General features: G+C 41.0%; 1 protein-coding gene across 6 annotated transcripts in view; it reads right to left on the reverse strand.

Annotated features, from left to right (window-relative positions):
• ARHGAP6 (Rho GTPase activating protein 6) overlaps positions 1 to 27205 on the reverse strand; it is a 542861-nt gene that overhangs the window by 91388 nt on the left and 424268 nt on the right. The window contains exon 1 of one of the 6 annotated variants that reach the window (XM_055563251.1): positions 13914 to 14111. The exons of the other annotated variants lie outside the window; for them this stretch is intronic. The gene's annotated coding sequence lies outside the window, so the exon portion shown is untranslated. Of the gene's footprint in view, positions 1 to 13913; positions 14112 to 27205 lie in introns of those variants that run through there. 6 annotated transcript variants of the gene reach the window in all.

A 27205-nucleotide genomic window follows, 5' to 3' on the forward strand; every position in this document is an offset into this window, starting at 1 on the left:
GGTACTGGATTTGACACAGAGAAGGTTCACTATAAAGTCAAATGAAATAGAGTGCCGAACCTCCTCAGTCATGCCCAGACTATTTGCGACCCCATGGACTATAGCCCTCCAGGCTTCTCTGTCCACGGAATTCTCCAGGCAAGAATACTGCAGTGGGTAGCCATTCCCTTCTCCAGGAGAAGCTTCCCCAGGATCGAATCTGGGTCTCCCACTTTGTAAGCAGACTCTTTACTGTATAAGCCATCAGGGTGACTCTAATCACTATTTTTAAAAAAAAAGTTACTGCCAGAATAGGAGAACTGAATCATCAGAAAAGACCCCGATGCTGGGAAAGATGGAAGGCTTGAGAAGAAGGGGACAACAGAGAATGAGATGGTTGGATGGCATCACCGCCTTGATGTACATGAGTTTGAGCTAGTTCCAGTTATGAAAAGGAAGGACTGATGCTGAAGCGGAAACTCCAATACTTTGGCTACTTGATGTGAAGAACTGACTCATTGGAAAAGACCCCGATGCTGGGAAAGATTGAAGGCAGGAGGAGAAGGGGACGACAGAGGATGAGATGGTTGTATAGCATCACTGACACAATGGACGTGAGTTTGAACAAGCTCCAGTTGGTGATGGACAGGAAAGTCTGGTGTGCATGGGGTCACAAAGAGTCAGACACAATTGAGTTACTGAACTGAACTGCCATCATGCACACTGGACATAGGAATGTATGTTGATAGCCTCCCATGTACCAGTGATGGTGTCAAGGGATTTTTAGTTACTCCTTCAAACAACCTTAAGAGGCAGTTAGCATTTCTGACCTTATCCTATATAGTATTTAATAACAACTGTATAATAGTACAATCTAGTATATTTATAATATATGCCACAATATATTATTATATATAATATATACTTATGATACATTATCACAGTGTTTACTTAGGATACATTATGTTGATATTATAGTAATATATAGTATGTATACATATAATACAGCTTCCCAGGTGGCTCACTGCGTAAACAATCTATCTGCAATGCAGGAGATGCAGGACATGTGGGTTAGATCCCTGGGTCAGGAAGATCTGGAAGAGGGCACGGCAGCCCACTCCAGTATTCTGGCCTGGAGAATCCCCATGGACAGAGGAGCCTGGCGGGCTACAGTCCATGGGGTCACAAAGAGTCAGACATGACTGAAGCGACTGAGCAAACGCAGTACACAAATATAGATTACCTGAGGCTTAGGAAGGTTAAGTAATTTCCCCAAAATTGTAAAACTTAAAAGACTTGAAATCAACCAGGACTTGAGCTAAAAAGACTTAGGCTTTTAAATTCTATGCTAAATTGTAACCACTGAGTTTCTATTTTATAGCAGTCTATTTTCATCATAGTAAGTATAGAGATATGATCAATAAAAAGTACATATTCGTATAGACATCTGATGTGAAAATACTCCACATCAAAGAATCAAAGCAGAGATTCCCAGAATCCTGGGTTTGTTTGTGTGTGCACATATACACCACTGATTCCACTGAGAGTGAATATCTCTACTCTTGATGCAGACAGTAAGAAAGTGATGACATAAGAAACAATACTTCGCAGTCCTCTGAAACCTAATGTCCCCTCACAGAGAAGGAATTCCTAGGAATCACAGATATCAGCCAAGGCACAACAGCTTTGATGAGGTAGCTACTGTTTTCTCAACAATCAAGAAAAGTTCTGGGAGAAGGAACAGTGTTGGGCCCCACAGACACTGCCAGGGATTTGCTGTGGATGTGGGAAACATTAAGGAATCCCCAAAGACTTCATCATCCTTATTAATTATTCACCTGAAAGAAGAGAGACAGAAAGACTGGCCCCAGAGACTATTAAGACACCTTTCTTCCATACTGGTAGCAAATTCCTGTCTAGATGATTCATTCCAAAGAGTAAATGAAGTATGTTAATGCTTGGATTTTTTCCCCCTCTTTATCTGGGATTTCACTAATTTATTTATTCATTGTTTTAGCAAATGGAGATATCATACTCTGGTGTGCATGCTCAGTTGTGTCCGACTCTTTGTGACCCCATGGACTGCAGCCCGCCAGGCTCCTCTGTCCATGAGATTTTCCAGGCAAGAATACTGGAGTGGGTTGCCATTTCCTCCTCCAGGAGATCTTCTCTACCCAGGGATCAAACCCGTGTCTCTTCCTTGGCTAGTGGATTCTTTACCACTGCACCACTTTGGCAGGAGTAGAAAATAAACCACGGTAAGTAAAGAATATAGTGTATTGAATAATAACAGCTAAGGATGGGGGAAAAAGCAGGGAAGGGGCCGGCAGTGTTAGCAGAGGACAGAGATTTACAGTGTTAGATTGGGGGAGGGGGGCAGGGCGCTGGGAAAGACCTCACAGGGAAGGCTATGTTTCACTAAACATGCACACACGAGTGCATCCCAGATGGGAAGTTCCAGATGAGCTGGTGATTTCTTGATTTCTTTCTTTTTTTTTTTTTTGCTTTACCACAAGGCATGTGGGATCTTAGTTCCCTGACCAGGGATTGAACTCAGGTCCCCTGCATTGGAACTGTGGAGTCCTTACCACTGGGCTGCCAGGGAAGTCCCTGGTGATTTTTAAATATGAAGTTTAGGTATCAAATGGAGCCTACTGCTGCTTGAAGTGTCAAAATGGAATTACATACCTATTCTTTAAAAGCATTTAAAAAATATGCCCTCCAATGGCTCTGTTATCTGTAGCAGGGGTTGGCTATCTTTTTCTGTAAAATGCCAGAAAGTAAATATTTCAGGCTTTGTGGGCCATGTGGTCTCTGTCAAAACTACTCAGATCTGCCTTTGTGGCATGAAAGCAGCCATAGTTTATAAGTGAATGAGTATAGCTGTGTGCCAATCAAACTTCATTTACAAAAGAAGGTGTAGCCCACTTTGGATAGTGGGCTACAATTTGCCAACCTATGTATAATAATTTATGGCTCAAGTAAAATAAACCATTTCCTACAAGATACATTTTATTTTATTTTTTTACTATGTCCTCCAGGGCTTCCCTGGTGGCTCAGTAGTAAAGAATCTGCGTATAAAGCAGGAAACATAGGTTCAATCCCTGGGTTGGGAAGATCTCCTGAAGAAGGAACTGGCAACCCACTCTAGGATTCTTGACTGGAAAATTTCATGGACAGAGGAACCTAGCAGGCTATAGTTCATGAGGTTCATGGGGTCGCAAAGAGTCAGACACGACTGAGCGAGTAAACAACAAATGTCCTGCTGCATAATTAATTTGAACAAAATGTAATGAACACCTATTACATGCTAAAAATAGTACTAGGCTTGAGATTATCAAAATGACAACAGTCCTTGTCCTTAAGGAGTTGAATTTTGGTACGAAGAACACACTTAATCCATGAAATACAGAGACTGTGATATTAGAAGTAAGAGCCAAATGCAATGGGATGCCTAGAATAAAAGGCTTTGATATCAATCTGGGGATAAAGGAAGGCTTTATAAGAAGTCAGTGTTTCACTGGAGGCTTGAAGTTGAATAAGAGGAGTATGGGTTTGCTCAGTAGAAATGCAACATTGGAAAAAAAATTCAGTGGGTGCCAAGGCAAATGAATTTGAGAGAACAGGCTTGTTTGGGGGAAATTACAAGGCTAGAAGAAAGGAAACAGTAGGAGGTAAAGCCACGTAGAAATCAGGGCCAGATCCTGGCGGGCTATCTCTGTAGGATTTTACTCAGCCAGTGATGGCTAGTCATTAAGGAACCTTGGTTAAGAGAGGAACATGATCAGATTTGCATAAGGGAAAGATGACTGGAAACACTGTTGTAAAGGATTGAGGGAGAAAGCAAGCCAAAGATCCAGAGATCAGAAGAGACACTGGACTAGGTAGGATGCTGATTGAAATTGGAATAGATGGGGAGATACTTAGAACCACAAAGATGCTTGGGGGCAAACTGTATCTAGTGGGGGGCTGGGAAGGGGTAATCTAGGATGACTTAAACATTTCTGGTTTGAACAACTGGGACGATGATACACTAAATCGCTAAGATGAGAATGAACAGAAGGGAATTAGGTCTGGTGTGTGTGTGTGGGGGCATGTGGAAAAGAAAGATGTTCAAATTTTGAAAGTGGTATTTTATCTCTAAAAACAAATAAATAAAACACATTCCCAAATCTGGCAAAATAGAATCTGGCCAGTTTACATCTTTCTTGAGCCTTCGTCTTCTCTCAACTACAATAGTTCCTTCACAATCAAGTAATACATAGTTTTGGAAACTGCTCACAAATGACCACCCTTAGCATAATAAAAAATGAAGTGTGGTGTTTTAAATTCCTCTGAGTCCATTATACATCATAGCCCATGACTCTTAACTTCGTAGAATTTGTAACTTCTTTGGAAAATTTGGAATTATTAGCCAAAAGGGAGAAAAGGCTTCATCTATTTGTAAAGACTTGAATGTATGGAGTTGCTGTCTCCTGCGACTTTAGTTCTTACAGCAGCTGATGGTTCCAGAGAAGGCTACAGACAAACCCAGAAAGAGAAAAGAATGGGGCGCTTTCTTGAAAGCACGGCAGCTGTATCGATCAGGCTTTGGAAAAGTCATTTCTCAAAGGAGACAAAACTGTCCCCAGAGTCAATTGGTTCTTAACCCCATCCTTAGGACATGGCTGAAAAAACAATGTTCCTAGGAGAGAAAGTTATCAAATAATAAATGAAGAGGGACTTCAAAGACATCTCAAAAGCTGTATATTATCAAATGTGTGGCATCTTAAAAATATCATTCAGTTACATTTTTGATTATGGGTAATGGACCAAGTTGTTTCATAATCACAAACATAATGTACCAGAAACTTGAATAATTGAAGCCTAAAGAGTTCACTCACACCTGGAAAAGTCTGTATGGGCTACTTCAGTTTATCACCCTTCATCCTCTCCACCATCTCATTGTCTTTTGCTGCTACCTGCCAATCAGCAGTCATAATACATTAAATAATCTCCATATTTCCCCTAGGTCCCAATTTTCTCAGTGTTCCCAGTTTATATTTCTACCATTGTGAATTTTTAATGACTTCATTTCAAATTAAGTGCATGTAATTTCAACATTTTTTTTTTAAGTTGGAAACATGAGGTTCATTCTGGGAAAATTATAAAATGAACACAACTCACAGGCTAAAACCCTGTGATACTATGAACTACTTTCATAGTATCTTGGGATAAAGTCAGGAGGTGTGTGACTGTCTAAATGACTTAGAACAGTGTTCTTCATTTTTATTTTTATCCTTAACGCAGTAGAGACATTTTGAGAATAAACGTCTAATTTCAGAGCCAAGAACACATAGAGTCAAGGAAATGTCACAATACAATGGCTGGGAAAGCTGCAAACATGTCTTAGAATTATAGTTGGATTGCTTTTTAAGGTGTAATAATTTAGTGATCCCAGGGTCAGGAAGATACCCTGGGCAAGGAAATGGCAACCCACTTCAATATTCTTGCCTGGAGAATCCCATGGACAGAGGAGCCTGGTGGGATATGGTCCATGGTCTCGCAGAGTCAGACTCGACTGAGCGACTAAATAACAACTGTATAGAGTACAGTAGTACAATATCTTCAAGTCCAGAGGCAAACATAAAAGCTTGCTATTTTGTGTGTTTTTTTTTTTTATGTATTATTTGTGTGAAAAGTCTTATAAACTTATTACAGTACAGTACTATATAGCCGATTGTGTTAGTTGGGCACCTAGGCTAACTTTGTTGGACTTAACGAATAAATTGGACTTATGATCTCAATATTGGAACAGAGCTCTTTCGTATGTAGGGGACTTAGGATACTTGGTCAAATGCATCCACCTTCCTTGTCTCAACCTACATCATCTTTTAAAATTAAAGAGCTTTTCTCAAAACATTCATCCAAGGTTTATGCAAGTTATCCTAAAGTTTTAATCAGAGTATTCTCAATGAAACATTTACCCTGAAGTCTAAAATCAGCTTTTTTTCCCCTGCCTCCTCATTTCTTCATTCAGGTTGCTACAGATTAGGACAGAGTCCCCAGATGCGGCGCCCATGGAACCACACAGACCAGTGTGTGTGTGGGGAGGGGGGCAGTCCATGAGCTTTCCACATCTCCTGGTTGCCTCTTCCTAGAGTTCCCAGGATCACAGTGTTTACGTGTGTAAAATATATTTGCCTTTATATTATGAAAACTGTCAAATATGAGCAAAGACAGAGACTAGACTAATGACCACACAGAAGTTTTGTGGCAGGTATCTGCTCTGCAGTTGAGTGCATATGGTTTTCTGATTGGCCCACACAATCAGGATTGAGAACCACTGTGCTCAAATGTTGACCAGATTCGGGTTGGGTTCTAGTAAGTCTGCTCTTCCTAGAAAATTCAAGACATTAACTACCACCAAAGAAAGATGCAAATTCACCACAAGATGTGATTTTCTGAACAAAACGTGAGCTTTAAGGCACCCAGCAGTAAGTGTGTTCTGCTTTCTTTAATTGAACAAATGCAGTGATGCCATAACCTCATTCATTCCTCATTCATTCAACAACCACAACAACAAATGACTTGAACCTGACACTCAGAGATGAAAACCTATACTCTTAGCCACTACAACATCCTGGCTGGTGGATACAAAGCTTGAGAGATGCTCTTCAGCCTGCAGTCAAGTTCTGTGGAGGCAGAGAGAAGTATAGTGCAGAGTTACTAGACAGAAAGTGTGGCAGCCAGAATAATAGCCCCTGCCCCCAAAGATGGCCACCTCTTAATTCTTGTGACTGTGTTATCTTACCTGGCAAAAGGGGCTGTGTAGATGTGATTAAGTTAAGGGATCCTGAGATAGTGAGGTTATTATGGATTATCCAGACGAATGCAACGTCATCAAAGAGTCCTTACCAGAGGGAGGCAGAGGTGGCTGTGTGTGTGTGTGTGTGAAAGAGAGAGAGAGATTGATTTGAAGATACTAGGCTGACAGCTTTAAAGATGGAGGAAAGAGCCATAAGCCAAGAAATTCAGGCAGCTACTAAAAGCTGGAAAAGGCAAGGCACAGATTCTCCCCCAGAGCCCCCAAAAGGAATGCAGCCTTTGATCTCAGAGGAGTGAGACTGACATCCAAAACTGTATGACATTAAATTTCTGATGCTTTCAATTTATGATAATTTGTCACATCAGCAATAAATAGGAAACTAACAGAGAAGGAATAGGAGGGAGCATTAGAAGAGAATGTTGGCGAGGTCAAGGGGACTGAGTTCAGATGACGAGAAGCTCCCAAACACTGTAGAAGGTAGATCTCGACCTGTCAGATTTTTATCTCCTGGTGCTAAAGTGCTGCTTCACACTATAGGTGTCCCACCAGTGATTTAAGCTGGAAAGTTTCCAAGACTGGAATCCTGAAAGCACTTTCCCCACTAACCAGAATTTTAGAAAGTTACACATAGTAAATATTTCAGGCTTGTGGTTCATATAGTCTTTGTCACAACTACTCAGATCTGCCAATGCAGCACAAAGGCGGCCATAAACCACATGTAAACAAAAGTTCCAATAAAATTTTAGTCATCAGTTCAGTACAGTTCAGTCACTCAGTCATGTCCGACTCTTTGAGACCCCATGGACTGCAGCACGCCAGGCCTCCCTATCCATCAGCAACTCCTGGATTTTACCCAAACTCATGTCCATTGAGTTGGTGATGCCATCCAACCATCTCATCCTCTGTTGTCCCCTTCTCCTCCTGCCCTCAATCTCTCCCAGCATCAGGGTCTTTTCAATTGACTCAGTTCTTCGCATCAGGTGGCCAAAGTTGAGCCTCCAAATATCAGGTGGCTGAGTTTCAGCTTCAACATCAGTCCTTCCAATGAACACCCAGAACTGATCTCCTTTAGGATGGACTGGTTGGATCTCCTTGCAGTCCAAGGGACACTCAAGAGTCTTCTCCAACACCACAGTTCAAAAGCATCAATTCTTCAGTGCTCAGCTTTCTTTACAGTCCAACTCTCACATCCATACGTGACTACTGGAAAAGCCATAGCCTTGACTAAATGGACCTTTGTTGGCAAAGTAATGTCTCTGCTTTTTAATATGCTGTCTAGGTTGGTCATAACTTTCCTTCCAAGGAGTAAGTGTCTTTTAGTCATAGACACTAAAATTCTAATATCATATAATTTTCAAGTCACAAAATATTATTCTTCTGACTTTTTTCAACCATTTAAAAATGCAAAAACCTTTCTAGGCATGGAGGTCATACAAAAACAATTTGGCCCACTGACTGTAGTTTGCCAACCCCTGATATAGAGATTAGGGTCACTTAGGACCCTATACATATTTATTTGGCATCTACTCTCACGTGGCCAAGACCCAGTCCCTAGCACACTGCATCATGAGCTATATATATCAGCTAGATTCATGAGAGCAAGAGCCTTGTCTGGTTTTCTGACCTTGGTGTTCCCAGTACCCAAGATAGCGCCTGGCAATTAATTATCACTGAAGAAGAAATAATTCACAAATAATAAATATCAGTCAGTCTAAGAACTATATGGATAAGGTACATCATGAGTCCAATAGGAAATTGGAAACTCACCAACTCATGTAATACTGTGTCTATGAGGGAGACTATCTTCTGGATTTGAATAAATTGCTAAGAAACAGTCTTTTGAAACAAAGCCTGTAGATGAGCCCCCAAATGCAAGTATATGGGGGCAGAAAATAAGTGTAAGAATATGAGACCTGAGGAATAATGGAACTATGACACTCACACTCACACATCAGATCTCTTATGAGCAGGAAGACACAAACACAAAGGTCAGTGTTGCCCTGCGACACTCACTACATGGGCTCCGAAGCAATAAACAAGCACCCCGAAGCATGCCAAAGCCCACCAGCACAGCCTAGAATGTTTCTGGCTGTTCCTCAATTCTGAAATACACACTGCAGGCCAGCATTTTTCTTTGGTGACTGTTTATCTCATAAGTGGATGACTCATTTTAAGGCTCTCCGGATCCAGTTTTTGAGAGGTTGTCACAGGATTTTTTTTTCTTTTAGATTGAAAGTGGATGATTTCTAATTTGCTTTCATTTCATAAATGTGAGATTGAAAGTGACCCAATGTTTCTGGATAGACAAAAGACCTTGATATTATAAAAATATCCTTTCATTCTGGGATACCATGGGGCAGCACTAATAAAGGGTAACAAAAGGATATAGCACAGTGGTTCTTGGGGGTGATTTTGCCCCCTCAGGGGACATTTGGCAATTTCTGGAAACATTTTTGGCTATCATGACTCTCAGGTGGGTTTCCTACTGGCAACTAGTGAGTAGACATCAGGGATTGCCTCAACATCCTACCATACACAGGATAGCCCCCTGTGCCCACAATGAAGAGCTACCTGGCTCCAGATGTTCATGATACAGAGATGGAAAAAACCTGGCCTAGCATGAGTTAGGTCTGCTCTTAGGTCCAAATAACACACAATCTCCTTAAAATGATGGTGTCAGAAGATATTAACACTCAAGTATCCGTTTTGTTTATCATCAAAGGTATGCACCCTTATATATTCCCTTATGCATGCTATCCATGATTATGTATATTATACATGTAGTTCCTGTATGTTATATAAATAAATAAACAGAATCCTAGAAGTTATGTAGAATTAGCATTAAGAAGGACAAACGCCACAAGCCAATTTAAAAGAGACAAACAAAAAAGCCTCAAATCATCATTAACTGGAGAACAAATCACCGAAAGCATTAACTAAAGAGATTTCCTTCCCGCCAGAAGTATATGTCTCCACATTGAGAAAAAAGAAGCAAAAAGCAAACTGAAAAACCAACCATCTAATATCTGTGATTTATTCAGAAAGGTCATTCTTCTGAGCTAAATCGCATCTTTACAAACAGACTTGATTTTCCCATGAAATAAAATTGACTGAAATGATTTTGGTTTTGGTCTATACCACATTGTTTTCTTATGTCCTTGAGACTCGTCTCTAATTGCAGCATTTCTTTAACCTCATCCAACTGTAAACTTCCCAAAACCCAGTGAGCCAACAAGAAGTAATGCAAGGCTCCTCAAAATACGGCCAGTAGACCTGGGGCAGTGGAATTACCTGGGCAGATGATTTTTGTCAACATGTAGGTTTATGGGCTCTAAGGCAGATTCAGGGAATTAGGGTCACAAGGAACAGGGCCCAAGTACCTTCTCCATAAACCAGAATTCTCAGGAGATTCTCATCTTTGCACAATAAAGATTGGGACCCACTGGGATGGCAGTAAAGACTTGGATTTATATGGTTATGAGCTCTTTGGCATGATTCAGAACATCTCTAAGCCTCAGTTTTCTCATAAATAAGATGGAGCAAAGAATAAGACTTACTCCCAGGTTTGTAGTGATGGTATGAGACAATGCAAGTGAATTGCTTGCTGAGTGTGTATGAGTTCCCAGCAAGCCCTGAATACATGGTAATTAAAGTTATAATTGGACTTCACTGGTGGCTCAGATGGTAAAGAATCTGCCTGCCATGCAGGAGACCGGAGTTCGGTTGCTGGGTTAGGAAGGTTCCCTAGAGAAGGGAATGGCAACCCACTTGACTATCCTTGCCTGAAAAATTCCATGGACAGAGGAGCCTGAAGGGGTACAGTCCATCGGGTCGCAAAGAGTCAGACTGGACCGAGTGACTAAGCATGTTTACACACACACAAATTTATAATTAATTTTAACCATCATTCCTCTAAATTGGCCTCCCTTTCAAAAACTTAGCAGTTTTAGTGATACCAATAACTCTTAAGAAATGTGTGTTGGATTCATGAATAAACGGTTCCACTATGAGTAAGATGGAGGAGGGCATGGCAACTAACTCCATATTCTTGCTTGAAGAATCCCATGGACAGAGGAGCCTGGTGGGCTACAGGCCATAGTGTTGCATAGAGCCGGACATGACTGAAGCGACTTAGCATGCTCTCATGCACAGCTGGACTGTGATTCCACATAGGTGAGAAGCAGAAGAAAAGACCAGATCAGTAAGTTAAGGGTGGGAAAACCGGCATGTCATTTAGATAAACCATGCCAGGGGCTGAATTTCTTTTGTCTTCTACTGTGGCCACTGTCATTTACTAATAATTAATACTTGCTGAAGTATGGCATAAGTTTAAATACCAGGCTCACAACCCACATTTCTGAAAAGGGCTGCCTAGTTCTTTATAACTCCAAAATAAACACATCTCCAATGACAAGGAAATCCCTTCCTCATGAGTTTCCGGGCAAAGTTGAGGGTATTTGCATAGCTGTTACACTCCTGTTTGGACTCTTCAAAGAGGTTATTCCTTTATGAACTCAACAAATAACTTTTGCTAATTCTTCTTCTCTTGATTCTTCAAGCACTCCTTCTCAACAGATCTTTAGGAATATTTAATACTTCTATATCTCACTTAATTTTTTGTACTATTTATATATTCTGCTTTTTTTTCAAAAGCAGAAACTTTAGAAAATTCTGAACATTTGGTTGGTATAACAGTGCATTTTTACTTTTTGCCTTAGTATATTAGCTATTGATTGCTAGTACAAGAGGTGCCAAAATACGTTAGAGTAACATAATGGAAAAATGGACTTCACTCATTCTACAAATATTAACGAGCACCTTTGATAAGCCAGGCACCGTTCTAGATACTGTGGATTCATTGGGGAACAAAACAAAGAGCTCTCCTCTCAAGGAGTGTCCAGGCCAGTGGAGGAAACTGATGAGAAATAAACATAATCAATGAGTCGATTACATAGCAAGTGATAAAGTGATAAGCCCCAAAGAAAAAGAGAAGGTAGAGGAAAGTGAGGGGCATCAGGAGTGTTGGGAAGGTTTCCAGGGCAACCTTACTGAGAAGGTGATATTTGAACTAACTCTTATGGAGGTGAGGTAATGAGCCAGGCAGATTTCAGGAGATGAGCATCCCAGACAAGTATGAGTTGACACAGGGGCAGCTTGGGGCAGTGGCTAAAAGCAAAAGTTGGCAAGCTTGGCTGCCTGGGCTTGAGTCCCAGTTCTGCCACTTTCCAGCCATGTGGCTTTTCACAAGCTTATTTTCTCTCCCCATGCTTTGTTTTCCTAATCCATGAAATGGGGATGATGACAAGCCAGGGCCTGGAAAATTACTGACTGTGAACCAAATCCCATCTACTGATTGTTTTTGCAAATAAAGTTTTATTGGCACATAGCCACAGTCATTCCTTTCGGAACTGTCTACAACTGCTTTCACACTACAATGGCGGAGTTGAGTGGTTCTAACAGAGACTGTCTGGCCTGTAAAGGTGGAAATATTTACTCTATGACTCTTTATAGAGAAAGTTTGCTGGCCCCTGGACTACAGTAAAAGTAAAGGCACACCTATGATTAGGGTTTCTCTTTGGGATCATCATTCTCCTCTCCTAAGATTTTGTTTCTCTGGGCAACATCCCAGAGAACCTATAAAGATATCACATGACACAGTAAGACTTGGGGACATTGTAAAATATGTAAAAGCTGGAGTGAAATAAAAGTGGTTCTCTGCAAATGGCCTATTTGTCTGGATTACTGATAAACCAAAATCGAAATGAACACTGTGAAACACAGTGCTGTGCTACCACCACTCAAAAAACAACAAACAAACAAACAAAAAACTCCCAAACTTTGCTCGTCACATCTTGTTTCACTCATACATCTTGTTTCAGTGGAAAGAACCTTTGGCAGGGAAGAGACACATCCACATAATCGAAGTTCCCAAAGGCGAAAACATCAGAACAAAAGGCCAGTTTCATCTCTGTGTATCCTGAGTTGAATTGTGGACTTGTCTACCAGCCACCAATTTAATTCTGAGTTTTAAGATTCACTTGAATCTTGGATGGGAAAGAGATAAAAGAGCCCGCACAGATCCCAAGAGTGTGGAAAAATGGAGACCCTTGCAAGAATTAGAAACTTCTCAATGACAGCTCCAGCAGCTGATGGTTTTGCTTGTCTTTCTATAATTAAATTTAGTTCACTGAAATTAGAATGACAGACCTTCAGAGATGGATTGGACCTTGGAGATATGGCTAACATTGTCCACTCTCTGCTAGCTACTGTTCTAAGTCCTTTATTTATATTAACTCATATAATTCCTACAACAACTCTAAGAACTTTGTTACCATTATTATCCCCATATTTCAGATGAGATTATTTTAACGTGTCAAGATCACGCACCTAGTAAATGGCAGAATTGGAATTTGCAACCGGGATGTAGATTCCAGAATCTAGACACTGACAACCGTATGTATTTCACCACATCTCCTGATGAATCAATCCAATTCCTACCTTTGCAAAGGAGCAAAGAAAAATCCAAAGAAGTTAGGTGACCCCTGCAGTAGCAGTGGGATCTGCATTGTTAAGAGTCACATTCTACCTTTTCCACCACTGAGTCTTTTCATTCTGAGACATACCCTTATAATAGTATAAACCAGAAATTATGTAAAAATCCAAAAGCTTAAGGTTTTACTCTTTTATAAAGCAGAGCACATTCGATTTATGATTAGGCTTATCTAATGTCTGAGCTGTTCTGCAAAGCCTGTATTTATCATAGCCACAGAAACTAAAATCTTGCCCTGAGTTCAAGAAGTCTAGAGGGGCACATAAACTACTTTACCCTTTCAGACCTGAAAACAGCCTGTGCTGAATCTTTGTAGAAATCAGCCCAGATCTACTTCATCACGGCACGCTCCTTTCTGGTCCGATTTGCTCATTTCAAGCTGCTCCAATATCATCAATCAATCTAAAAATAATGTTCCCATAAATCTCCATTGGCACAGACAGACTTAGCTGTCACACATCTCAGACACTAATCAATCCACTTTTCTTCCCAAATCACAAGACAAATGTGGAAGAATCACAACATTATATCACAATAATCTGGAAAAGACGAAGTATAGATATTTATATTGCTTACCCATGAATTATATTCAGCTGTGTCTTTGCTGTCCTCTCTAATTTCACTGAGCTAAGCTTGGAGTAGGAACTTGAGTCTGTTTAAAAAAAATTATTTTTTTGATGAAAAATACATCCTGAAATGGCAGATTGCAGCGAGTGTCTGAGAAATGGCCCAGCTGGCATAGCTGTGACTCCCACAATATCTTTTGTTGCCAGAGACCTCTGCTACCATACGTCTCGGGACCAAAAAAAAAAAAAAAAAAGCTATCTTTTCATCGGACCATTGAGAAGTTCCTGTCCCTTCAGAATGGAGGCAGGCTGTGTCGCTGAGTGAGTGAGTGTGCGAGTGACTGAGTGTGTGTGTGTGTGTGTGTGTGTGTGTGTGTGTGTGTGAAAGCAGTGCTAAGGGGGAGGAACAAAAAGAATGCAGAGAAATTGAAACTGGATTTCCTGATTTTTATTTTAATAAGACTATTTTGAAGAGATATTCTGGAGTTAGAAAAGGATTCCTCTAAAAAAATCCCCTTTTCCACAGGGATCTACAAATGGTAATTGGACTGTAACTGTGCAAACTGTCCTTATTAGGAATCAACCAAAGAATGACGGAAGCCTCGGGTAAAACCTCTGAGAGCGTGATCAAAGCGCATAGGGTGCTTTCTTTGTTTAGGATAAAGTCTCAATTCTTACATTCCATTTTAAAAACACTGACTTCTTCATTTTTCTAACACTAGTAAAAAAAAAAAAATTAAAAAAACAAAAAGGTTTCATTCTCTCTTATACTGAAGCACAACACATGCTCTGAATTTTACGCTTTTTGTAAAACAATAGTCCTTGAGAAGTTGTTCATTTCCTGCACAGGGGGTGTGGCGGTCAGAGTGGGTGTAACCACTGTGACCCTGTTTAGGAGGGTGCAGGTTGGGGGTGGGGGCAGCGGGGAGACAGCCTTGAAGAACAGAGAGAAAAGGAAAGATTAAAAACATATCGAGACAGCAAAAGAGACACTGATGTATAGAACAGTCTTATGGACTCTGTGAGAGAGGGAGAGGGTGGGAAGATTTGGGAGAATGGCATTGAAACATGTAAAATATCATGTATGAAACAAGTTGCCAGTCCAGGTTCGATGCACGATACTGGATGCTTGGGGCTGGTGCACTGGGACGACCCAGAGGGATGGAATGGGGAGGGAGGAGGGAGGAGGGTTCAGGATGGGGAACACATGTATACCTGTGGCGGATTCATTTTGATATTTGGCAAAACTAATACAATTATGTAAAGTTTAAAAATAAAATTAAATTAAAAAAAATAAAATAAAAACATATCGTGATCACTAATTACCTTGATCTCCATGTATTCCACATGGCACTGAACCAAAAATAACTCAAAAAGACATCTTTGTTTTCCAGTCAATATGAAGTTATAGTTCTCCTGTGGTCACAAGTTCCAACAAAAGAATCACTGTGATTATAACTGACAAACTGAGCAATAATTTCATGGAAGAGCTTACTGACTCAAAATTTAGGGACTCGGTACATTTTTAACTAGGATTCTGTGAGGTTAATCATCACTTGATATAAGCCACACACAGCTTCTGTTGCTCCTGCTATTTATTTAGTGAGAGGAAAGAATTTAAAAACAATAAAATACATCAGATGTTTTTCTTTACTAGAACAATTACACTTAAAGAGAAATTCAGAGTAAAAATTTGCGTGTTGTAGCATATACCCTCACCTCCACTAACCTCAAAACTCAGATGTTGAAAAGTCATCATTTCAGCAGATAGTGAATAAGGTTCATGTCATCTGAATACTCATTTATGGAATTTAGACCCACCAAAGTTATTTAATATAATACTTTGCATGGAAATGATAAGTATGAGATTCATTTGTCATTGTTGGGCAAGTGATCTTTCAGTTTATGAATAGATGCAAGCACCCTGTAGTCTTCAGTGAATCCTTATTAAGTGTCAGATATTGTTCTAAACATTTTATGGGCACTGACTCATTTAACTGATGAAAGAATTATAAAAAGTAGTTTACATTTTTATCCCCATATAATAGATGAAAAACAGAAGCTCAAGAGGTTAAGTAACTTACTCCCAAATTCACAGCTCATAAGTAATACAGCTGTGATCCCAACTATATTAAAGTTTTTCTATGAAATTGGCTGGAAGACAAAGCCATAGTTCACAAGCAGCTGTAGTCAGAGCCATGTCATGGTGTTCAGTAAGAAATAGACACAGGGATTTAATGAGTACAATTACCTAAGCCTGGAGTGGCCTGTTCATTTGATGGAGACAACACTGTCAGGTCCATGAATGTTTCATGTGAAAGTGAGCATTTCTTCAAGTGGCTAATCTCAAGTAATCTTAAGAGACAATATTTTGTGAAATTCCTAGTTTGTTTTAACAGTGGAAACAAGTCAAGCCTTGAGAGGATATGCAGAAATAATGGAGAAGTTGAGTATCTCTGGCATTCTTTGGGAAAATGCATTCAAGCCAGAAAAACAAAGGGTGACATAAGGAATCTTCTTTAAGATTCAAATACTCTTTAAGTAGAACCAAGAAGAGGCCAAAAAGTCACCCAAACAGCCTTTGAAATAAGTATCAGGAAGCAATCATAAGGTCCAATCTGTGGAAGAGTTTTGCCACCCAGAAAAAAATGCCAGGAACACGGTGATCTTTTACCCACTTAACTCTTGATTAGCCAAGGATACCAAGCAACAATTTACAGCCTCAATATCTAAGCCATTAAGTATTTACTCCTGACTCTTACTCTGGATTATTACTGTTTATATCACTAGGGACATTTTGCACTTTCAGGGCAAAAATATTATAGAACCACTTTCAAACTTTTGGAGTGAACACATTTCTGATGATACCACTGTTTTGCTTAAAACCCTTTGATGTCTCCTCTTTAGCTCATGGATAAAGTTCAGATTCCTCAGCATGGCATCCATTGCCATGTATGCTGATTTAAACAGAATAAAATCAAATATTCATTGCAAAACAGAAAATAATAATAATAATTGAAAATATTGAGCATATATTAGATGATATGCACTACATATGTGGTATGCATTCACTCTCACAATTGCATATTATGGGTGTGGTCATGGAGATATAGAAACAGAGGAAAAGACTCACAGGCTGCACAAAGACTTCTTCATGGGCTCTCAGCTAGATGACCTATGCCAGTCTCCTTTGCACAGAGTAGAGGTCATATGACTAAACTCTAAGCAATGGACTGTAGGAGGAAGTGACAGGCTTCATTTCTAGCCTTGGCCCATAAAAACCTGGAGACAACATCTCTCAAAGCTACATGAGGTCATCCCAGGCAGGGACCACACTTCTCAATATTCATGCCCAAGCGTCCCCTGCTCTTCAGTTCTGACCACCTCTGGGATCTGCCTTAACCAATCAAACGTGGCAGTGAGATAATTCTGGACCTAAGACTTAAGAAGTCCTGGCAATTTCCACTTTTGCATTCTTGGGACCCTTGAACCACCATGTCATAACTGTGGCTACTCTACTGGAGAGACCCCCTGGAGAGGCCACATGGAGCATGAGAAGAGCTTAGCTGTCCCAATGTCTCAGCTCAATCCAGCTTCCAGACAACCTCCCAGTTGAGTGAAGTCTTATGAGTGACCTCTGTCAAGGCCAGCAGAAATGTTCAGCTGAGCCCAGATCAGATTGCAGGACCATCAGCGAATAAAGCAGTGGTTGTTTTAGGCCACCAAAGCTGGGGGGCAGGGAGGGCGGGTTTTTTTTTTTTTTTTTGAAGCAGTGAATAACCAAATCAATATCTTCTTGTGTTGAAGATAGTGGAGCAACAGGAAAAAACAGCTTGGGTCCTTGAATCCTTGTCTGGAACACAGCCATCCTACCAATCATAGAGACTATGACAATACGAAAGTGAAGGTGAAAGTGAAAGGTGCTCAGTCGTGTCCAACTCTTTGTGACCCCACGGACTGTTCTTCAGGCAAGAATACTGGAGTGGGTAGCCTTTTCCTTCTCCAGGGGCTCTTCCCAACTCAGGGATCGAACCCAGGTCTCTAGCCACCAGGAAAGCCCAACAATATGAGTGAGTAACAAACATTATGGTGAGATTTGGTAACGTTTGTGATATGGCAATCAACCTCACCTTTTTAAACTTCTTTTGTACACACAGATCACAATTCTAAACAGTTTGAATCTGGAGTCCTATCCCTGGAACTTCTCATGTACGTCTCCCCACTGATCCACATGGCAGGTCATTCCTTCAGTTTCAACATTTTCACATGGAAAGAAAGTAGCTGATCAACCGGATGATAAAATAAAAACTATTCTTTATAAGTCATTTTGCAGAACATGTAGAAAGTCTTTTAGGAACAAAAGAATAAATAGTTTTAAATAATATACAGCAAATATTTAGAAACAGGTGATGCTTCTTTTAGAATTATGACTTGATATGATGCAGTGGTATAGTGAAATTTCATCTAGATCATATTTATCACTGATAAAACTTTTGCTGGTCCAATTACCCTCTTTTGACCAGTAACATAGAACTAGCACTTGAGGTCTTAATATTTTTTGTGATAGTACGTAAAAAATGTGAAAAATTGTTAAGGACATTTCAATCCTTCTGATACTGTACAGAGTACAGTGAAGATGTGGTATCTTTTAGTTGCATTATCAGACTCTACCTTTATATTGGGCTTCCCTGGTGGCTCAGTGGTAAAGAATCCACCTGCAATGCATGGGTTTTATCCCAGGGCCAGGAAGGTCCCCTGGAGGAGGAAATGGCAATCCCCTCCAGTATTCTTGCTTGGAGAATCCCATGGACGGAGGAGCCTGGTGGGCTGCAGTTCATGGGGTAGCGAATGAGTGGGATACGATGGAGCGACTAAACAACAACAAGTAAAAACAAAGATGGACGATTCTGCATTCTCTTGTGGCTATCATTTGCTTCCCTAACAATACATAGCTGCCCTCTTCACTCCCAGCACTTGACCTTTGTCTCATTTCTAGTATTCTCTTGCTCCTACTGTCACCCACTTGCAGACAGACTAACTTTCAGATCCTTCAGATCTAAATATCTACCATCAAAGCCAAGTATTAGATATCTGGAAAGTTACTAAAGGCCACAAATCTGAAACAATCAAAACCACAACAAAGAATCTCTAACACCTGGCGGTGGTGGTGGTTTAGTAGCTCAGTCGTGTTGAACTCTTGCAACCCCATGGACTGTAGCCTGTCAGGTTCCTCTTTCCATGGGATTCTCCAGGCAAGAATACAGGAGTGGGTTGCCATTTCCTTCTCCAGGGGATCTTCCTGACCCAGGAAATGAACCCAGGTCTCCCGCATTGCAGGCAGATTCTTTACCGACTGAGCTACAAGGGAAGCCCAACACTTAGTTAGGGCTTACAGAATATTTGCTATACTCTAGGAGGCAGGTTGGCACCCCACTCCAGTACTCTTGCCTGGAAAATCCCATGGATAGAGGAGCCTGGTAGGCTGCAGTCCATGGGGTCGCTAAGAGTCAGACACGACTGAGCAACTTCACTTTCACTTTTCACTTTCCTGCATTGGAGAAGGAAATGGCAACCCACTCCAGTGTTCTTGCCTAGAGAATCCCAGGGACCGGGGAGCCTGGTGGGCTGCGGTCTACGGGGTCACACAGAGTCGGACAGGACTGAAGTGACTTAGCATAGCATAGCATAGCATAGCATAGGAGGCAGGTATTAGGATTGTTCTCCTTTTGCAGACACGAAAGTAACTTGCTTGAATTCACACCCAGACAGCCTGTTTCCAAATGCAATGGGTTTAGCCCTTAGGCTATATCACAGCATGCCAGGTACATTTTCTTCAATGAGTCTCTTGGAAGACACGTGCGCGAAGTGAGTATGGCACAAAGCACCCGACAAGGACTGGATGGCCCCTCTGTAACTGGGAGAAATCTGGTAAATGCACGGAGGGCAGCCAAGTTCCCAAAGCCTTTATGAAACAGAGGGACAGAAATGTGCACACAGAGAGGTAGGGCAGCTGGGGGAAACAAACAGAAAGCTGAGGTGGAGATCACCTTCGGGAGCAAGAGTGGGGGACTGGTGTCTGAAAGAAGGAGAAACAGGCATTTTAGAAAGCCTCCCAGGTCATATCCTTTACAAGTCGGAACACACATGCCAAGTTTTGGGGTAAAGGTGTGACACAGTGAAAGTGGTGTTTGAGGAAAGATGAATGACGCAAACTGGTGCACAACAGACAGGAAGGGAGAGCAAGAGGAAGTAAACATTGAGGTCTACAGTGTGGTGGGAGAGGGAGGCTCTGCGCATGGCATCAGCTGACAGAAAGGGACTGAGGCAGTGTCAGAAATAAAAACTCAAAGTGGTCCACTTTCAAGGACAACTAGCCTAGAGTGACAGCCTGCTGATGTGATAGCCATTAGGATCCTCGTGCGGGAAAATCCAGACAAAGGGAAAGTGGAGTGCCTAGGATTTTCACTCGGGCTCATTCTATTGGTGAATTCAAAACATAAGAATGGGAAGAAGAGTGCAAGGAGAATAATAAATCCAGGTGACATCGGGAAGATTGTTAACCCCATAGTACTCAGCCAGGGAGGAACTGGGGGAGGGGCTAGGGTGCCTGATGAAAAACCCATTGTAACCACTCTGGGTGTGCCTGCCCACCAGCCACCTGATCTTGCAAGACCATCACTAAAGCCTTGCTTCCCACTGCACCTCGTGTCTCCAAGTCCATTCTTTGGGTTTGGGCCCGTGGGCTTTATTTCCCACAGGAGCAATAAAGCAAGCAGTGCTTAGAGATGCTTTCTTTATGACAGTCCTTCAGTTTGTCCAATAAACGTGGATTCCCCAGAGAGTCGGATCCAATATTATACTGGGAGAAACACCTTCAGGGGCATAGTGAGATGTTCACATCTCATTTTCAAGTATACGCATCTGTTACTAGACTGCAGGAAAAAAGTCTAGTTTTAATAATATTCTTGGAATATTTGCTACAAAAGCAAAATCAGTTCAGATGGAGATGGTGACAAATTTTAGAACAAACTCTACAAGGACCTCCTGCAATGCGGGAGATCTGGGTTCTATCCCTGGGTTGGGAAGATCCCTGGAAAAGGAAACAGCTACCCACTCCAGTATTCTGGCCTAGAGAATTCCATGAACTGTATAGTCCATGGGGTTGCAAAGAGTCAGACACGACTGAGTGACTTTCACTACAAGGACCAGCCGTTCTCTAACCTGGCTGCACATTAGAATTACTTGGCATATACCTCCATTAAAAAAAGAAAAGAATTACTTGGTGCAGTTTTCAAAAATACTCATACCCTCGACCACCTCCAGACCAGAGAGGTCCAATAGACTTTTCTGTGATTATGGAAATTTTTCTACTGTCTGATATGCTGGCCACTAGCCACCCATGCTAATGAGCTCTTGAGATGTGACTAAGCAGACGGTCACTGAACTTTTAATTTTCTTTCATCTTCATTGATATACATGTAAGTAGCCACTGTGGCAAGTGGCTATCGTATTGGACAGTGAAGGAAGAGGTCAAATCACAGACTCTTTAGGGTTGGGGTGTAGGTACTGGCAGGCTTACACAATTCTCCAGGGGATTCCAATGTGTGGTCCAGGGTGAGAATCATTGCAAAGGTCTGCGATTAAGGAAATCATCAGTGGTGGCAAATTCCTCGCACTTTTTCTCTAATTCCACTAAGTGTGTGCCATGCACCGTTGCCTCTCTTCCTGCTGTCCCCACTTCTCCCTTCTCACATCCTGCCACATTGCCATATGAGAGGTACACTGTCTAGTCCTTTATTTACTGACCCTGCCAGATTTCCCTGATACCAAGGGTAGATTCTGATCCTCTTTCCTTCTCTCTCAGGGGCGGCAGAAATAAAACCTAATAATGCTACCGAGTAAGAATTCAGTTCCCACATTTGTACACCCATAATTTAAAAATTTTTTTCCCTTGCACAGGCTTGATCCAGATGCCAGTTTCTATGATTACTGCCATGAACATGATGAGGAATATTTTTAACGGTAGCACAGTGAAGCGGCCACCGTCTTTGAGGTGTGATAAACAGGTCTTATCTGCTCATTTGCCACTGTTTCCTTCAAATGGGATGCGGATGACAGCACAGTGGTTGCAGGGCGGGTTCTGTGGTCCCTCTGAATCCCAGCTCAGCCCACAGCTAGCCATGTCTGTATCTAACCACTCTAAGGCTCAGTTACAGAGTCCTGTGGGAGACCTAGAGAACAAGCTAGTGGTTACCAGTGGGGAGAGGGGATGGGGAAGGAGCCAGACAGAAGTAGGGGAGTAATAGTAAACAAACTATTAGGTATAACATAAGCTGCAAGGATATTTTATACAACAAGAGGAATATAGCCAATTTTTTGGTAATAACTATAAATGGAGTATAATCTTTAAAATTGTGAATCACTCTATTGTACACCTGCAACTTATATAATATTGTGCAGCAACTATGTGAAAGTGAAAGCGTTAGTTGCTCAGTTGTATCCGACTCTTTGTGACCCAAGAGTAGCCCACCAGGCTCCTCTGTCCATGGGATTCTCTAGGCAAGAATACTGGAGTGAGTTGCTGTGCTCTCCTCCAGAAGATCTTCCCAACCCAGGGATCTAACCTGGATCTCCCACATTGCAGGCGGATTCTTTACCATCTGAGCCACCAGGGAAGCCCACTATACTTTAATTAAAAAAATAGTCCCGTGGGGAGGATTGAGCAATGCATGTAAAATATGCATGATGAATGAGACATGTGCTACACACACACTCTCCTACCCCAGATTTTGACACCCTGCCCTGCCATTTTGTGGTGAGTAAAGCAAATAGCAGGACAAACTTTTGGGAGGAAGTCATGGAATTCATAAAAGCATGTTCCAAGAAGTGATTAATTAATGTGGCAATATGAAGACAATTTGGAAAATTCTTACAAGGAAAAATAATATGATTCTGTGATTTTCAAAAAATATTGAACTTATTTATTCTAATGAGTCTTCACTTTGATTGATTTCCATACCACCAGTTAATATTAATGGGACAAGGAAGTATGTGCTAATAAACATAGATAAACAATTTATTCATAAAAATTATAAGACTCAGAATTCCAGGGTTCAGTGATATCAACATCAGAAGTATACTGTACAATCTCCAGGCACATTATCCCTTTGTCGAGCTTTCTCAATGTAGTCTAACAACATGTTCCAATATTATTTTCAATTACAAACACTATTGATTGATTTTCTACACTGAGTTTTCCTGCCTTCTTCCTTGTTAAGTATCTGTCTATGGGTAGAAAAAACTTTTAATGTAAGAAAACCTAAAATGACAATCCATTAGCATCATCAGAGTTTGTAGTCCACACAACTATCAGTGGTAAGGATTGCTTGTCAGTGACTCACAGCACAGATAAGATAAGCAGGGAGCTATGCACTATCCCCAGGGAATTTAGATAGGTGAGGAATAACTAACATTTCTTGTGGATGTAAATATGTGTGTGTGTGCTAAGTCGCTTCAGTTGTGTCTGATTCTTTGCAGCCCTGTGGACTGTAGCCTACCAGGTACCACTGCCCATGGGATTCTCTGGGCAAGAATACTAGAGTAGGCTGCCATTTCCTTCTCCAGGGCATCTTCCTGACCCAGGGATCAAATCCACATCTCTTATGTCTCCTGCATTGGCAGGTGGGTTCTTTACCACTAATGCCACCTATAGCCATCATTATTTCTAGCCTTAATTATGTATTCCTTGTTTTAATCATTAAACAATTTTATGAGGTAATGTATATTAATATGTATTCATTTCACAGATAAAGAAATCAAGCACTAGGCAATTAACTTGTCCCAGGAAATAGACTGTAAGTGACTGAGCTGGGATTCAAATTCATGAGCCTTAACCCCAGGGTTTGGGGTCTTAACCACCCCACTATGCTACCTCCCTGTGAGAACCAAACTTTTCTCTCAAAGTATGGGCGGTATGACTCCAAAAGTACATCAGAATGACTGTGTGAGGGCACTCTAGGCTGATCTCAAATCCTCTCTCATTTATTTTTCTTACAAAATAAACTTCTGAAGTTTCTAAATTATCTGATATCAAGAATAAATTACTCCTAGCATCGATTCAGGCATGACTTGACCTTGAGGTGGCAACTATCAATCTAGAGGACAGGTGGACGGACTACAGCCCTGGCTACATCCAGCCCCTACTAGCTTTTGTAAACTAGAGCCCAGCAAGGTCCATTCATTTCCACCTTGTCTAGGGCCATGACTGATAGAATGGCAGAGTTGAGTGGTTGCACTAGAGATATATGACTTTGAATGACTAATATTTACAACTTCACAGAAAAAGTTAGTTGGTCCTGTTCTGGAGTCATTGAAAAGAAATCACCAGACATGCAGCACAGGAAATGACAGAGTTGCAAAGGAATCACATCTTTTTATGACTCCCATTGCAACATGTACGTATGTATAAGCAGATGAATCTATAGATTGCTCAATAGCATAGTTTTCCTTTACGTCTCTTTTGAGGCCCCAAACGACCTAGACCCTGGAGCTACGTAGGGAATAACTTGTGATGTCTCACTGTGGAGGGAGGGAAGAGAGGATGGGGAATGTCTAAATGTCAGATATTTTCCCAGAAAACTCTAACTTCATAGGCTGCCTCCCTCTTCTGCAACTATCACACCACCCCGCCCATCACATTTTAGCTAATTTCTTGACATTTAAACATCGGAAATCTATTTGACTCTTTATATATTTGGGCCTTTTCACTCTGCCTAGATTGCACATAGATGTGGCATTTCGAAGAAATAGCACTTACATTTTGTGCTTTTGCACATTTGTTGATTGAAAGAAAGCTTTTGGGAAAGTACACTTCTGAGTCTAAACTGAAAACTATTTTGTGTCCATTAGCAAGGAAACAACAAGACTGGCAGGCAATACTTATATTTAGGACACTTGTTCTAAAGTAGCTAACATCACTTCCAATAAAAATGAAAAAAAGTCTTACTTTCTGGCTTTTACTATTAAGTGTCAAAACATCTAAAAGGGTCAACTTAATTTGCAGAACAACACAAAATGCCAGGTATGACATAAAAACAAGCCATCTGCACTTACTGGCACAGAGCTGACTTTTTAGTTGCCATGTTTCAGGCTTTTTTTTTCTTCCAGAGATGTTTTCTCTTCAATATACTATGTTTAAAATGATAAAAAGTGTTTCACAGACCTTTCTAAATACTTCTGCTTTGACATAAGGAACAAATGCTTCCTTTGAGCAATGAAATGTACAGAAACTGAAGTCTAAAAAGTAAATTATAGTAAAATATTACTGGGGCTTGGAGAGGTAAAACAAATGGATGCATATTTAATAGACTTTATTTCTTAGAGCAGTTTCAGTTTCCTAGCAAACCCGAGTAGAAGGTTCAGAGACTCCCATACAACTCCTGCCCCTACTCAAGCACAGCCTCCCCCTTCCCAGCATCCCCACCAGAGGGGCACATTCGTTAGCACCGACAAACCTACACGGATGTGTCACCATCGGGCTAAGTCCATAGTTTACATTAGCGTTCATGTGTGATGTCGTATGTTCTGCTGGTCTGGACGGATGTGTAATGACATGTATTCACAATTATAGTATCACCTACAGTCGTTACATTGCCCTAAAAATCCTCTGTGCTCTACCTATCCATCTCTCGCTTCCCTTACCTCTGGCAATCACCAATTTTCTCATTGTTTCCATGGTTTTGCCTTTTCCAGAATGTCATCTAGTTGGAATCATGGAGTACATAGTCATTTCTGATTGGTCTTTTCTACTATGCATTCAAGTTTCTTCATGTCTTTTCACAGCTTGATAGATCATTTCTTTTTGGCTCTAACAGTCTATTATCTGGATGTCCCAGAGTTTATTTATCCATTCACCATCTGAAGGACACTTTGATTGCTTCCAAGGTTTGGTGATTATGAATGAACATCCATGTGCAGATTTTCATGTGTCTATAAGTTTCAGCACCTTTAAAAGGGTAACTGAATCATATGGGAAGAGTGTATTTAGTTTGGTAGAAACTGTCAAACTACCTTTCAAAGTTGCTGTACTGTTTTGTATTCTCAGTAGCAATGTATGAGAGTTCTTGTCGCTCACTAGCACCTGCTGTTGTTACTGTTGTGGATTTGGACCACTATGGTAAGTGTATAGTAGTATCTCATTGCTGTTTTAATAGACATATCCCTGATCACACATTACGTGGAGCATCTTTTCATGGGCTTATTTGCCATCTGTAGATCTGCTTTGGTGGAGTGTCTGTTATGGTCTTTGGCTGCTTTTCAACAAGGTTGTTTGTTTTCTTATTGCTGAGTCTTAAGAGATCTTTGTATATTTTAGACACCAACCTTTTATCAGATGTGTCTTTTGCAAATAGTTTCTCCCAGTCTGTGACTTATTTTCTCATTCTCTTGACATTGTCTTTCACTGAGCAGAGATTTTTTAATTTTAATGAAGTCATGCCTCTGTTGTTATATCACCATACCCAAGGTCATGTGGGTTTTCTCCTGTGTTACCTTCTAGGGGTTTTATAGTTTTGCATTTTACATTGAGGTCTGTGATCCACCTTGAGTTAATTTTTGTGAACAGTGTAAGGTCTGTGACTAGAGTCATTGTTTTGTTTGTGGATGTCCAATTGTTCCAGCACCATTTGTTGAAGAGACTAACTTTGCTCCATTGTCTGGCCTTTGCTCTTGTGGGAGAGATCAATTGACTGTATTTGTGTGGGTCTACTTCTGGGCTCTTTATTCTGTTCCATTGATCTATTTGTCTATTCTTGTGCCAATACTGGAGAAGGCAATGGCACCCCACTCCAGTACTCTTGCCTGGAAAATCCCATGGACGGAGGAGCCTGGTAGGACACGACTGAGCGACTTCACTTTCACTTTTCACTTTCATGCATTGGAGAAGGAAATGGCAGCCCACTCCAGTGTTCTTGCCTGGAGAATCCCAGGGACGGGGGAGCCTGGTGGGCTGCCGTCTATGGAGTCGCACAGAGTCGGACACGACTGAAGCGACTTAGCAGCAGCAGCAGCAGCAGTGCCAATACCACACTGTCTTGATGACTGCCATTTTATACTAAGTCTTGAAGTCAGATAGTGTCAGTCCTCCAACTTTGTTCCCCTTCAATTGTGTTGGCTGTTCTGGGTCTCTTGTCCCCACATATAAATGCTAGAATCAGTTTGCCAGTATCCACAAAAATGACTTGCTGGGATTTTGACTGGAATTCCCTTGAATGTGTAGATCAAGTTGAGAAGAACTGACTTCTT

This window comes from Bubalus kerabau, chromosome X (genome assembly GCF_029407905.1).
Source record: "Bubalus kerabau isolate K-KA32 ecotype Philippines breed swamp buffalo chromosome X, PCC_UOA_SB_1v2, whole genome shotgun sequence".
In the NCBI taxonomy this organism is placed as follows: Eukaryota; Metazoa; Chordata; class Mammalia; order Artiodactyla; family Bovidae; genus Bubalus; species Bubalus kerabau.